The sequence below is a fragment of the Hippocampus zosterae genome, chromosome 5 (assembly GCF_025434085.1).
Source record: "Hippocampus zosterae strain Florida chromosome 5, ASM2543408v3, whole genome shotgun sequence".
Taxonomy (NCBI): domain Eukaryota; kingdom Metazoa; phylum Chordata; class Actinopteri; order Syngnathiformes; family Syngnathidae; genus Hippocampus; species Hippocampus zosterae.
The window spans coordinates 14,727,602-14,742,760 of NC_067455.1; the positions used below are offsets into that span (position 1 = coordinate 14,727,602).

At 39.3% G+C, this 15,159-nt stretch overlaps 1 protein-coding gene across 1 annotated transcript in view; it reads left to right on the forward strand.

Moving 5' to 3' along the window:
• The window catches only part of LOC127600889 (uncharacterized), a 302,914-nt gene that overhangs the window by 101,946 nt on the left and 185,809 nt on the right, over nucleotides 1–15,159 (forward strand). The window lies entirely within an intron of this gene.

The following is a 15,159-nucleotide window of genomic DNA, read 5'->3' on the forward strand; positions in this document are numbered from 1 at the left end:
ATCCGTATGCGTGGAAACTCTGCTTGAGTCACAGCGCACGGCGTCTGCATCAGAATCTGATGATAATGCACTTGTGAAGTGGTTTTTATTATTATAGTGAATGTGTATAAAATAGTTCTCGGTCATGAAAAAACAAAGCAATCACATCACAAAACATAATAATAAGAGAACAATTCGTTACTTTTACTTTTGTGGCTGGCTTTTTTCCTGGAAGTGACACAAAGTTTTTGTTTTGTTTTTTAGTGGGATCCATGATCGTGAAACGATCAGTCGCAAATCGAAGTTCCCGAAGAATCGGTGCTCCTTGTTACGTCAGCTACTTTCTGAGACTTCAGGCTTTACATTTGTGTTTTATTTAAAGGTTACGCAGATGAAATTGAATCTTGCTTTCCACTGACTTGGTTAAAAAAAAAACAACCAAACAAAATAACTAAATGAACTTTCGTTGGTGGCTTCATCTTGCAGGTACACGACCATCATTTGAGTGCATAGTTCGCACAAAACCTGATGCTTTTGGGTGAGTGGCACTCAAATGTACTTGTCAGTGGTAGTGTGAACAAAATTGCAATGACTGATGGCGTCTTGACTGCTTGTGGATGCAGCTTGTTCTTGTAAATGTAACCCCATGTAGGCTACATCGCACACAGAATCGATTGCGAGAGGATTGAACCAAATAACAATTTTTAAAGACATTTGCAATTGAGGTTGAATTGGTGGAAAGAATTAAATGTTAAGGTTTTACGACAGACTTTTGATCAGCAGTTTGCAATCGCGATAATGACCTCTGCTGTAACTTTTATGAGAAGTTAGCAGTATCCTTAATAATGGTGTAAAAAAAACATGTTCTGTCATTTATTTTCAGGAACATGAATAATTTTCAAAATGTACAAAAGAACGCAAGCCGCAAATTTTGCCATCAAATAATATTGCCTAACAATGTTTAATTTTCATCTCTTTTCCGATTATATCATTTTCGGCTAAAAGACGGCTCACCTTCGTAGTTGGCCGGGAATAATTTTGGTACTACAGTAACTGTTATCATACTGCGACTTGTTTGCGGGGAGTTGGTGAATATTTTTGGGGGGGGGGTGGAGCAATGTGTGCTAAGAAAAAAAAGGTCTCTCATAGGGCAGTTATTGGAAATCACAACGCAATATTTGGATGACTTGTTATAATGTCAAGAAAGGTAATGAAAAAAATGAAAACTTCAAACACCTATGTTTTGGGGTTAAAGAGCAGATAATTGAAAATTGTTCTGTATATTTTCAGTCAGTAGTTTCTGAAATGCCGTCATTAGGAGTGTTAACACGGCGACTTTTACGCCGGTGTAGCACTGGGGCTCATAGAGCGTTCACACGTACAAAGTTATACCGGAGTAGCCCCTGAAAACAGCTTAATCCGCAGCAAATTTAACCCTGCTCAAGAATTTACTCCGGAGTAAATGCTAGTTTGTGGGGCAGCACCGGTATAAAATGGGACGTGTGAACGCTATAGGGGTAGACTCGCTACACATGATGAAGAGTTGATTAAATACGGGTATCGAATGCATTGCTTTCGTGCTCTGTTGTACTTCCGCTATCTCTCTCTCATCCTTTTACGGTGTCTGATAGACCATTGATTTGTCTGGAGAAGTATAGTCCATGGATTTTCGATATGTCACAAACAAGGCGGGGAAAAGGAAGCACCCTTTACGCATGGGCATGTTTTATTTCCGTACGCAAGTGGGGCTGCACCGGGGTTAACACGCTTCTCTTTTGTAAGCAGCTTTATACGTGTGAACGCTCCACAAAATTGACACCGGTGTAAGATATATTGCAACAAAATACATCGGTGCATCACCGATGCAAATGTGTACCGTGTGAACACCCCAAATATGTGCTAACGTTACATCTAGGCCAAATGCATCAGCTGTGCTTCTCAAGTAAATATGACATCATCAGTTTTCTATTCAAAATACAGAGCTTGTTTTCTTGTGCAAGGTCATTCCACAGACATCAAATCAATGTATACCTTTCCACTTGCCATGGGAACAATAGTAGGAGACTTTGATTGAGACAAATATTTTGTACATTGAAATTTGAAATAATTTTGTAACCCTAACGCTGACTGAATCACTGCGTGTATCATTGTATCAAGCTGCCTTGCTCAAGGGCAACTGCTTCCCCATGTCAAACTCTTTGTTTGCACACCGTATTGTTAGAAAGTAAACATTTTAATTTGAAATTTAACTTGTAAAGAGAACAATTGAAATTACGAGTGTGTTTCAAACAACATTTACAAACCTAAACTTAGTGCCGGTTTGGAAAATAAATACAACATGCTAATCCAATTACATTTATTGCTACCGAAGATTTTATAGTTAAGATGTTTGCAGTGCAAAATGCATGTACATGCCAGAGGGTAAAAAGTTTACACATTCAGCATTTACCTTTCCATTCAGCCCTTTGGGGCATCAAATTTAAATGCCTCCTTTCAGCAATGCCGCATATCCATGATTTGGTTAGGATGCAATGGTAATATAGTGACATCTTCTGGACAATTTCGGTACCTCCATTTCCATTATAATCCCCATCCATGAAGATTGGCTGCAGGTTTGAGACATCTGGTTGCAAATAACATTGCTCCTAGGAGGAAGGAGTCTTTGTCAACTGTCCAGCATGCTGTTTCTACTTCACTGTGACATTGTAAGGAAAAAGACATTGCTTGAACTGGAAAAAAAATAAAAAATACGACCTGCAGTTCAACACTGCGGTCAAAGACCACATGCCCTAGGCTAGCATGTCTCAAATGTAGGAGACATTCTTTCAAGGCTTTGCTGTAACGCCTCATTCAAAACAAGCTGTCCTCAATGTGGGCGATGTGTGACTCTCAGTGTGAGTTCCCTAATGGCCATAATGGAGGACACGACCATTTATTCTTCCAGGGGGTGAGGTACGTATCCAGCTACAATTAAGGAGAAAAAATATCCTGGTGCTTGTAGAGGGCAGTAATGTGACTCCAGGAATGATGGATGCTTAGGGAATGAGCTTCACAGACCAATGGGAGTATCTTATTATCTGAAGAAAGTGGGGGATCAGTCATTGAGGTAAATTAGAAGAAGGGAAGGAGGAATAAGGAAAGAAGGAAATGGAAGGAGAAGAAGAAAAGAGAAGGTTACTTGGGGGTGGGGGGGCAGAGAGAACCAACAGACCAACAGAAATGGCTACAGCATATAAATCAAACACTCCAAATTGACTGAGATCGTCATTTTATCATATCTTTGAATTCCCAGAAGTATTGTTTTATGTCCTTTGTGCGCCTCCACTCCATGACGCATCCACTTATTTCGGATCACCTCTTATCTGACATGATTATTCTTTCATTCTTAGTATTGATTCTATACATGTGCTCACGGGTATTTGCATAGTTACAGGAATGCATTTATCGAAAGGAGCTTACTGTATCACACGAGGGTGCCTATAGTAATGTGTCCCTAGAAACACATATATACACATTTTACACTTAGTGTTTGAAATATTGCCTCCAGCAGTGTGTATTGCCATTATTACACTCCTGGGGAGTGTATCAGGCGGACGGTGTGGGTGGTCAGTAACAAGCAAATCTCAATAAGCCTGACAGGTGACAGTGCACTAAATATTATTATTGGAACCTATAGAGGAAAATCCACAACCTTGTGCGCGTGCGTGCGTGTGTGCGTTTGGTTATACATGTCCCTTCTTGGCATGAAGCGTGTAACACACATGAATTTATTCTGCTGGACAGTAAATGCCAACGCGTTCCTTAATAGCGCCGTTGGGCTCTGACAAATGAAAACATCACTTTACTTAAATGGCATTTCATAGGAGTCAGCATTCTATCTTTCATGAACTTTTCAACTTGAATTGTTCCTATGATTATGTGTGGAGATGACATTCCGAACTGCAATTGATTTGAATAGAACATGCGGATGGGTTATTGTGAGGCACATTAAAAAAAGGACTGTGTAATCAAAATGCACTCTGATTTCTCATCATAAAAAAATGATTGTGTCTTCACAAAGTCCGCTACGGGCTGGCTATCGGAGAGGGGACATGAACGTTGAGAATGTTGTTCGACTTAGAATATTTGACTGAACCTGGATATCTGAAAGTCGTTGATGGTGTCATGGTAGACTCGCCGGACTTGTGTGCGGGCAGCGTGGGATCGGGTCCCACTCAATGGCGTTGTCAATGTGGGTGTAAATAGTTGTTTGTCACTCCAGTGTATGTGGCCTGCGACTGACTGCCGACGAGTTGAGGGTGTAGTACGCCTTTTGGCTAAAGTCAGCTGGTATGGGCTCCAACAGCCTCCAATCCTGTTCTGGAAAAGCGGTATTGAAAATGGATGAATAGTTGATGTTATTACTCAAACAGTTTAATGCTTGTAGTCGATTAATCGCCAATCATGTGTTTTGGGCCATTTTGCCTTCCAATCAGCCTATTTTTGCGTAAAGAATGCGTAAAGAATAAAGGACTCACTTGCCTACTGCAGTTTCCGGACTATAACACTTTGAGAAGCAGCGAAACATCCGGTCCAAAAGGCGACACAGTCTTCATAAATCCGCATTGGTTGAAGAGTATGAAAATAAATTGCTCGCGTGTGTGCGAGAATACCGGTTAGCCTCACTCGCTCTGGTTATTCCCTTTGCACTTTGCTTTAAAAGATTTGTCACAGTGGCAGTGGGACCACGGGACCAGCGCCAAAGAGCAAACATTTGGGAGGGAATTGAAACTCCATCTTTGTAACCATGTTAGGTTCTTAGCTTGCCAAGTTTACGTGAGGGAGTAAAACTGCTTGCAGGTGTACCAGCTCTCCTTACCCAGAAGCAAATAACATTTGTTATCATCTAAATCAGGGAGGTCAAACTCATTTCACATTGTGGGCCACATATGGCCTCGGTAGATGTCAAGTGGCCCGGATCATTAGAATTATACCATACTCTGTTATAAATAACCAAAATAATGTCTTTCCTTTGTTTTGGTCTCAAGAAGCACAAGAACATTTAATAAAATATCTTTTACAAAACATTTCATGGGATAATCTTAGACAAATGTGCAATTTACTTTTATCATTCACATATTGCAACTGCTTCCACTGATTGTACAAAGGCACACAACTTTAACAATTGGTGTTGAAAAATATAGTAATGCACTTTTAAGATTAAACGAGATTCATAAAGAATTTTTAAACCATTTACACGTGCATATAAAATCTAAATGTAATCCCTGCCTACACTTTACAAACTAAGGAGAGTGCTATTAAATGCGTAAAGAATAAAGTATTCACATGTCCTTAACAGCGTCTACTGTGTTGGGTCTGTCTTAGTGACAAGACTGAGGCTGCTGTTGTCTTCTTCGGTCATCTCTCTTCTTCTTTCATCTCATGTCTTCACTCTGATCAAAACAGTGTGTCTCCCTAGCGGATACTCCATGAATTGCGCCCTATTAAAATATTCATTATGTGTCTTTTATACATTTTTCACTTTTAAATTATCCTGCGGGCTTGCTCAAACCTCTTTGCGGGCCGGTTCCGGCCCGTGGGCCGTATGTTTGACACCACTGATCTCAATGCAACGGGATACTGAGTGGCCTATCAGGGACACATGATTACTCATTTAGTGTTATATTATTATATGAATCCTTTTGCTTGGAATTCTTGATTTTTGGTGACAATTTAATGAGGGGTGGGCGGCTAGGTTGGACGTGACAGGCAGTTCGTGATAATAATTATAATTAGACATATGATGAGAAATAAACTATAACTTCAAAGCTAAACATTGTTTAAAAACACTATCAAAGTCCACATTGCTTCCTAAAATTGTATTCATCCATCCATCTTTGTCAGAAGCTGAAGCAAAAAAGCCCAGCCACTTCATGTAACTCTTCCAGGGGGATCCTGAGGCATGAGAGACATCGGGCTCTATTTTTATAGACAGTGCATCTGCACTGGAGCACAAATACTGGTGGATTCAGATTTTTGTATCGGAGCATGGCTTATTGGTCTTCACCAAAATCGATATGCCAGCATGCAGGAGGAGTGTTTCGAAGATGCGCCCAGTGGAGGAGGAATGTGGTGGCAGAAAGTCAAACCGAACACTTGTGCCTGCTCAGAGCACGTCTAAGTGGCATGGTAGACAGCGGTTCTCATGTGATGTATTTCATTTATAAATATGTGACAGGCAGGCATCAATCCCTGTGAATCATTGTATTACCGTACATATTTTTTGAAGAGAATATAAGCAAGCATTGTTGTTAGAATGACTACTTCAGTCCTGAATGGCTGAATTGAAAATCAATGCTTTCCTTTAGCACTTTCCTGAAAAAATGTCACATTTTTCCGCTCTGTGTTTTTGTTCTTATTCAGTTTTCTCTCCGTCTATTTCTATTGATTGATCTATTCATTGAATAGATAGATAATAGATCTATTAATTCAATAGAATTGAATTCTATTGATATCGCTCTTGTCTAATGTACCCCCCCCCCCCCCCCCCTTCACTCCACCACAGCTCCCCGCAGGCAAGTTAGGGACACTACAGGGAAGGAAGCAATCTTGGATTTATTTTACCTCCAATTTCCAATTTGAGAGACCCCTGCTGCTGGAAGGAAGTGACTCTTTGGAAGGTCTGATCGAGTGGATCAGCAGTTAAATTAAAGTACCGGTATGTCTCAAAAAAATGGCAAAAGATCAGAGGGCTGCTATGCTTGTAAATACAGTAACAAGAGTGTTCGTGTTTTGTACACTTGGGGACAACAATCACTTTTGGCACTAAAATGGACTCAATCTGAGAATAAGACTATGAGAGCTATATCCTGACACCACTTTAAATCTTAGGAATTAATTCTTGCTTTACAGCATGAGAACTATTTTGGTCTATTGTATCTGACCTATTGCTAAATGTACCCCTCCCAATATGTTCAACATTATACCACTTCAAATGATCTCTGACTGTAATGACATGTTTGCTCTATATGATTTATTTGGTTGCTAGTAACATAAACATGAGATCAAATTTTCAAAAATAATTTCCAATTTAATAAATTATGTGGAAACTTTTGTTGCATGTATGCCACAATTGTCGCAATGCTTTCTGGGTAGTAAGGTAGAATGACTGCTGCCCTTTGCGGAGCAAAGCAAAACAAACGTGAACTACTACCTGCATTAGCAAAAATGAGTTAAAATGCCACACTGTGCGTTTTTTTAAACGTCTATTTTCTCCGATTGACCTAACAGTTGAGATACAGTGCTGTGCCATCACTATCAACAAATACAAAAAGTTTTACATTCAAAATTACATCCAAACAGCATGCAAGTGTGGCATTTAGATTCCTTTTCGCCGATGAAATTAGCATTTGTTATGCTTTGCTCGGCATAGAGCAGCTATATGGGCAACAACTTTTCGATGCACAACCCGGAATGTATTGCGACAATGGTGGCATACATGCAAATAAAGTTTCTGCAAAATGCGTCAAACGGAAAAGTTGGTCTATTAGTTATGTTAATCACAACCAAATAAATCATATAGGGCAGGGGTGCCCATTAGGTAGATCCTGATCTAAGACAGGTCCCAAGTAGATCCGAGGAGTGTCGAGAAGAAAAAAAACAAACAACCATTTGTGTGTCTTTGTACATGTTAGTAATATATTTTTTTGTGTTAATATACACTGCACACTAATCAGTCTCATTTTCACAAAAAATAATAAATAAAAAATAAAATAAAGCAGGTAAATTTTAAATTTGTGTGTGTGTGTGTGTGGGTGCGCGCGCCGGTAAGGGTAGATCCAGTGAGGTTAGTTGATTAAAAAGTAGATCTTCGATCCAAAAAGTTTGGGCACCCCTGATGTAGAGCAAACATGGGATAACAGTCCAGCTTCCCTTGTAGTCCCCACATGATCATTCTTAAACCTTAAGACAAAACTATATTTTTACTCTTACATACAACATACTCTTTCTGTGACACCCCTCCGCCCAGACTGCATCCACCTCAACTCGGTCCTATATATGCATGCTTGTGGCAATTGATCTCTATTTGCCGGAGACCGGTGTTGAATAAACTTGCTGCAAAAAAAACAACAAAAAAAAAACCAAGAACTTTTGATGGGACTACTATAGCTAGCCGAAAAAAAGGAATAGTGGGTGCACCATGAAAGGAAGAAAAGGAGGGATGTGAAGCATTTGTTTTTGTGTCATGCCATCTATTGAAAGGAAAGGAGGGGACTCCTGGCATAGTAATTCTTGTGTAATTGGTAGGGCTCTGGTACACATAATCTCGCATGGTGGCTGTTGCCACGTGGTGACGGGTGCTTGCCAATATGCTGATCAACTGAAACATCCAAATATAATATCGATACACACTGATGTGTCACAAAACACAACAAAATCACAACTGTAATATGTAAGGTTGGGCAATAATTCAATTTCAATATGTATATAACGATAGACAATTGCTCAATATCAATAGAAATTGCACTTAATCTAATGTAGAATAAAAAAATGTTGCAGCAGAGATCATATTTTACTGCCAGATATTTATAATGCTATTTTTCCTCCTCATAGTTGTGTTTTATTCTATTTTTTTATATTTAATCAATGTAATTGTTTTATTATTTTAAATAGATAATATTTTAATCAATAATTATCAATAGACATATGAACATCTACGTACATTGTGATTCTCCCAGACCTAATACCTAAATTCAGCCGTTTTCTTCTGGGCCCCTATTTTGAAGATTAAACTGCCCCAAAAATATACTAATAATAATATCAATATAAATAAATATCGACTGATATGAAACACGTGCATCTTGATAAACTTTTCAAACATATGACCCAGCTCTAGGAAAACTACACAAATATTTCCAGAACATCAACTGGTCATCGACATAGCAACATTTCGATAACAGACACTCCCGTATCCACGGTAACAGAAAGCAAAGGAGGGCCCCCTTACAGATGCTTTTGTTCTTAAGTGCATCCCTTGGAGACTCGCACACATGCAACTCTAATCCCCTGCTTGGAGCTTTTTCATTTAAATTACCAATTACGGAAAAAGGAGGACAGAGAGAAATGAAAACCACAGAATGGAGAGGGGTGGGAGGTTCGGTGTAAAACCAATGACAAATACAACTGCAAAACATAAAACGGGAATCCAGAGGTACTGTGTGGGATGCTTCATTCCAACCAAAGCAATTTAAAATGATGTTGCATTATTCTCAGGTCAGGCTCACTCAAGTAACAGAAACTGTATTCATGTTTTTGGCTGCCATAATGGTGAACGGTCTAAATTTGCAGTTTAAGATATCAACTCAGTCTGGATGTTTTGTTAATACGGTACATCTTTATTGATATACTGTAGCTCTGTTCTAAATGTGTATGGAAATTGTACGTACGTATTACTCAACTACACTGCTCCAAAAACAGAGTTATGGTAGATAAATACAATAACATATCAAAGTTCAAACATGGTCACCTATTATGTGGGCTTTATCACAGTTTACTTTGTCTGACCTGAGTGACCAATCAGAGGGTTTCACCCAAAAAGCATTGGGCCAATCATTCCACTTTCAAATATATGGAGATACGCATTAAATCATCTTTTACTGAAGAGATCTTGCAAAAAAGCGCCGCATTAAAGTAACCTATTGACAAGTACATTCATATCGTAAAATGACAAGAAACTAACTGCAATATACTCTCTCAAACTCATGATTGAGTCGAATCGCAATACCACGGAATCAAACATTTACTCTGGCTCAGACACAGAATAGTTTGAGACAAGACTGCACTCTCAATGTTTTTGAATGCTTTTGTATCAATCATTCCGAGGAAATTAACTTGTTGTATGATAGAAGTTTACTTTCAAATTCTCAAAGTTGTCTCCGCAGAGACTGTAGATGTCACAACATCTTAATTTCTGTGCAGCTCTAACTTTTGGCAGATTTTCTCTGATAAAATGATCACTTCCATTGGACCATCACAATTTTGTCCCCTCCGGTCAGTCGAATATGAAATACTGTGGAAGTCAGTTTCCTGCTCTGGCAAGATGACAAAGGAATCAATAAAATGAAGAATGGACACCATAGCCAAGGATAAGGTTCTTCAGATGGATAGATAGCTTGGGCCAACGTCTCATTTATCATGAGTTGTGGCAAGGGCAACTGCAGCCAAAAGAATGTGGACGTGATTGAAAACACTAGAATGCACTTTGGTTAACTTCTGACTTTTTATATGTATCTATAAAATGAAAATCGAAGACATTTCAAAGCAAATGAGCAAAACACTAATTAGGTGAAGCAATACAAACAAATAAACATCAGGACTAAGAGTTGCAATGGGCAGTTTAATATTTCGCTCCCTGTGTGTTCGTTTGTTTCCCCATGCACACACACACACACATATACAGGCCCAGAATCATATTTATTTCAAATAATAATCTATCTGTCTATATCAGGGGTCCCCAACTTTTTTTGACCGACGGTCGACTTTTCAGGCAACCGACCACCTGCGGTCCACCCGTGTATACGTGCAAGTGCGGTACACTTGCACGTATACACACCGCATGCCGGGATGAGCAACAGCCATAACGCCTGGAACATGAAGGAAACATTAAAATAGAGTCGATACAAAAGCTCGTGAGTTTGCAAAAAGGAATCGGTGCCTACCCTTGTCGTGACCTGATGCGGCGGAATGGGACGCACTTCAGCAGCTTCTGCAGTGCAACAATGACACTATCGTAGCTCACGTAAATAGTTTTAAACATTATCTCCTGGCACTTCTGCTTCCCATTCTTTGTCAGTGCCATCGGTGAATTCTACATGAAACAAACTTTTAATGAGAGTAAAAAAGATACATGGCAACAGGTCTAATCGCAAACCCCAATTGCAGACTGCAGATCGCTAACAACTTCCGGTGATACAGGTCACGCGGCGCCGTCGGTTAAAGGTGACCTGCTTTGTTATATAATTTTTTTTTTTTTTATGTGTATATACATATATATATAGTATAAGAGTTAAACTAAGAGTTTGCGGAGGGTACAGTGTGGACTAACACAAAATACAGAATATTGATAACACGCACAAAGACAAAGATAATTTTTTTTTGTAATGCATTTCCCCCTAGACCCCTTGCGATCCACTTGGGAACAGTTCGTGGGCTTCTGGTCGATGCATATATATTTAAAACTGCAAAAATATAGATTTATATAAATAAAGGAACACTTGACGTTGTATTGCGCTGTTTAAGTGTTCCCTTTATTTTTGAGCTACCTACAATTGATATATATATAGGCACAGTACATATAAACACTGATCCAGACAGTGTCTCATACCCAGAGTAGGACATTTGGTCCAGTAGATGTCAGCATTGTTACCAATGAAGCTTCTGCTCTGTAATGCTCGCCGTGTACTCTCTTCCAATTTGTTTCAACAATAACTCACAAAACTATGAACTTCAAATTATATATTAAAGGCAAGGCTAATGTTTTCCTGTCAGCCATAAGTCCATCCATCCATCCATTTTCCGAACCGCTTGAGCCTCACTAGGGTCGCGGGCGGTGCTGGTGCCTATCCCAGCCGTAGGTGAAGGCAGTAGGTGGGGGACACCCTGAACCGGTTGCCAGCCAATCGCAGGGCACACAGAGACGAACAACCATCCACGCCTACACTCACACCTAGGGACAATTTAGAGCATCCAATCAGCCTGCCATGCATGTTTTAGGAATGCGGGAGGAAACCGGAGCACCCGGAGAAAACTCACGCAGGCCTGGGGAGAACATGTAAATCGAACCCGGCACCTCCGCACTGTGACGCCAACGTGCTAACCACTGGACTACCTGGGCGCCCGCCATAAGTCAAACAATGATTTTATTTTTTGTTGTTTTTTTTTTTATCGAAACGTATTTGCAATGATAAATCAGAATGGCAAAATTTGTTAGGAATACAATTATTGTCTGATACCGAGTGATTCTTTTTACTGGTTAATGAGAAATAGACTAATTTGCAAAACGTGCACTGTTGTAAACACTAAACAGCGTTCCTTTGATTTGATGTTTTTATTTTGTCAATTTTGGGAATACTGTACCATCATAGTTAACATTGATCAGCATTTTACATCCTATAATATTCTGTTCTTTTATCATGATCTATACAGATTGTGAACCACAAACATAAGCCAACAACATACAAAAGATAGACCCGCAGGGATACCTTTGGTGGAAATTGTCTCTTTGCTCAGACACAAATAATCCCTTTGAAAGCTATGAGCCATATCTTTTTTGTCTCGCTCCCCGTAATGAGCTGTAATCTGTTATCAGTCATTACAGGAAGCCTGATTATTCGACTGGTATTCTGCACACGCTCACTGAGACTTCTCTGAAGGTGACCTTTTCATATCACCATAGAAACTGCCTTGCTCTACACTGAGACGCTCAGCATGTACTGTAAACAGAGTAAGGAAGAGAGAGATAGGCAGCCAGACAGAACGAGAGACATACAGACAGACAGATGGGGGGGGGGGCAGACAGGCAACCAGGTGGGCAGACAGAGTGGAGGGAAGTGTGTTCTTCCTGTCTTGTAAATACAATAGAAACTCAGCCACGTTTCTAACCCACAACGTCTATAAACCGAAGTAATTTCTCTCATTGAGATGAACTAAAATGCAATTAATCCGTTCCAGCCCCAAACCTACAATTAAATTATTATCGATGTATTTAGTTTAACAGTGTGTGTTAAGAAAATGATTTTAAATTGTGGTTTGGAATCATTAATATTATTCAAATCAACTTACGGAATATGTACCGGTACACAAAATGTTCGTACTCTGAGAAATCATTGAAAATAATTTAACCTTAGGGACGTGTTCAACCAAGGTATGTCCTCAAATTAGCATTGCCGGTGTCTTCAGAATTGAAAGCAGTCAGTCGGCTTTTTTAATCTGTGATAAGTAGTCACTGGACTGTTGGATGACAATGCCCCTGCCTCTGGTACAAACAGATTCAATATAAAAAGTCTAGATTTTTGGTATGACAAAGATATAGAATAAACATATAGAAAGCATGATTTCAAACTCAACACTGTCTTTTTTAAGGCAGACACTCAAAGTTCGCATAGGCAAAACTGATAAATGAATATATCTTCAATTTATTACACCTCAAATGTTCTTCAGCTTTCTGAAGTCATCCTCATCGGAGTTGGATATAAAGGCCAAGCTGTGAAAGCCACCCATTGATTACAACGTAAATCTTATCCTGAGACTACAGTATTACTGAATGAGCATCATTTAAATAGTTGCCGGTAGTCAGAGCACGAAAAGAGACCTTGCTTCACAGATACACAGACCCCCACATGAGTCATCCCTTGGCAACCTGACTTAAACGGAAGAATCATCTAACAAGCCATCTGTCTGAGCAGATCTGTTCCGTCATTGCGGTAGCAGTGGCATTGACTGTAGTTCTGCCAGGTTATAAAACAACAGAAACAGGATATTAATTGTTAGCTGGACTGGCCTCTGCGAACAAAGTGTTCCATAGGGAGAAAAATGCACTCTGATCCACATATGATAATTTCAGCAACAGTCTACCAATTGGATAAATAAAAATATAGTGGCTGCACTGTAAATCCAAAAGGAGGATTTTGCCGTTCACTTGTAACCAAAGAGTCTAATTATCCAAAACTGCGGAATTAAATGGATTAGGCAGATATTGTCGACGACTAAGTGCTCTATTTTCATCGATTTAGTGCTGGGGTGTAAAAACTGGTGCACCTCGAGTTTTGTGCAGGTGCAAGCTTCCTTTTGGATTTTGGGGAATTTGGCAGACCACGTTGCGCCATGCTAGGCACGTTGTTGTTGAGTTTTGTATTTATGAACCCCTTATTTTATTTTCTTACTAAATTCACTAAGGAGTGGCATCCAAATTTCGTTGTATGTAATATAATGACATTAAAGGCGATTCTGATTCTGAATTACAACCGAGGTTATTTTGTTTGTTTGCCCTCAGCGCACTTGACAATGATGTGGCAGACAGTAGATCTTGAGACCAGCTAAAAGCAGGTCTAAATTGTGGTTCAAGTCATGTAGGGCAATTTTGGTAGATTTGATCAAGGTGTAGATTGTAGAAAGAACAATTCGGAGTATGATATACAGTATGTCATCTCAATTTCATTCATTAGTGTCATCTGTATTATTTTAATAACACACAGATGCATACTCAGCGGACTGGAAGGCCTTCTCCACATGCCCACTTCACAGCAGCCAACTGTACAGCATCTGCAAGTGGATATTTTCTTCCAGTCCCTTATAAACATAACGTTGTGCACGTCAATATTCAGTGAGTCCATTTGTGCTTCTGCCATGTCAGTGCGCCTCTCCTGCACTAAACTTCAGGGGAGTGAGACGAGCTACTTGAACAAATATGCTTAAGAAATGTTATAAAACACTATCCGTGTAGTGTACTGTAGCTGTACACTGTATTTTGCAACTGTGTCCCGACTCTCGCTAATAACCCCGAAATTTATTTTCATTGTTGTTCAGTCATGAGCACTGACATTAACTGAGGTAATGGAGGGCTACAGTTCTTTGGCTGTTCTCCTGGGTTCCTTTGTGACCTCCTGCATGAGTCATCGCTGTGCCTTTGGGGTTATTTTTGGAGGCCGGCCTTACATTATGTGTTCATATAATGTAAGGTAGCTTCAAATATATATTTTTTTTCTTAATGAATAATATCTCCATTTAAAAACTGTATTTTATGTTTACTTGGGTTACCTTGATGTGACCTTCAAAGTTGTTTAATATCTTAAAAATGAAAGTGGATAAACAATGCAATAATGTATCATTTAATTCTTAACTTAATGTTATTTGTTTTCAATGTGGCTGTGAAAACTATCTATGCCAGCAAAAATATAATTGATGTTTTTTGTAATTGCAGTTATATGTCACACAATACATGGAGATGAACCCAAGAGGGGAAATTATTGGAAAAAGAAATTACAATACATTCAGCTAATTGCAGCAGATGTCTTCTATCGGGAAAGTAAACTGCTTTCTTTTTGTCAAAGAAGTGATTGTAGTCTGTGGGGACCTTCTTGCCAGTTGTGAGGGGTGGAAAGGCAATAATCAATGATGTTGAATTAATGAACAAACAAATGAATG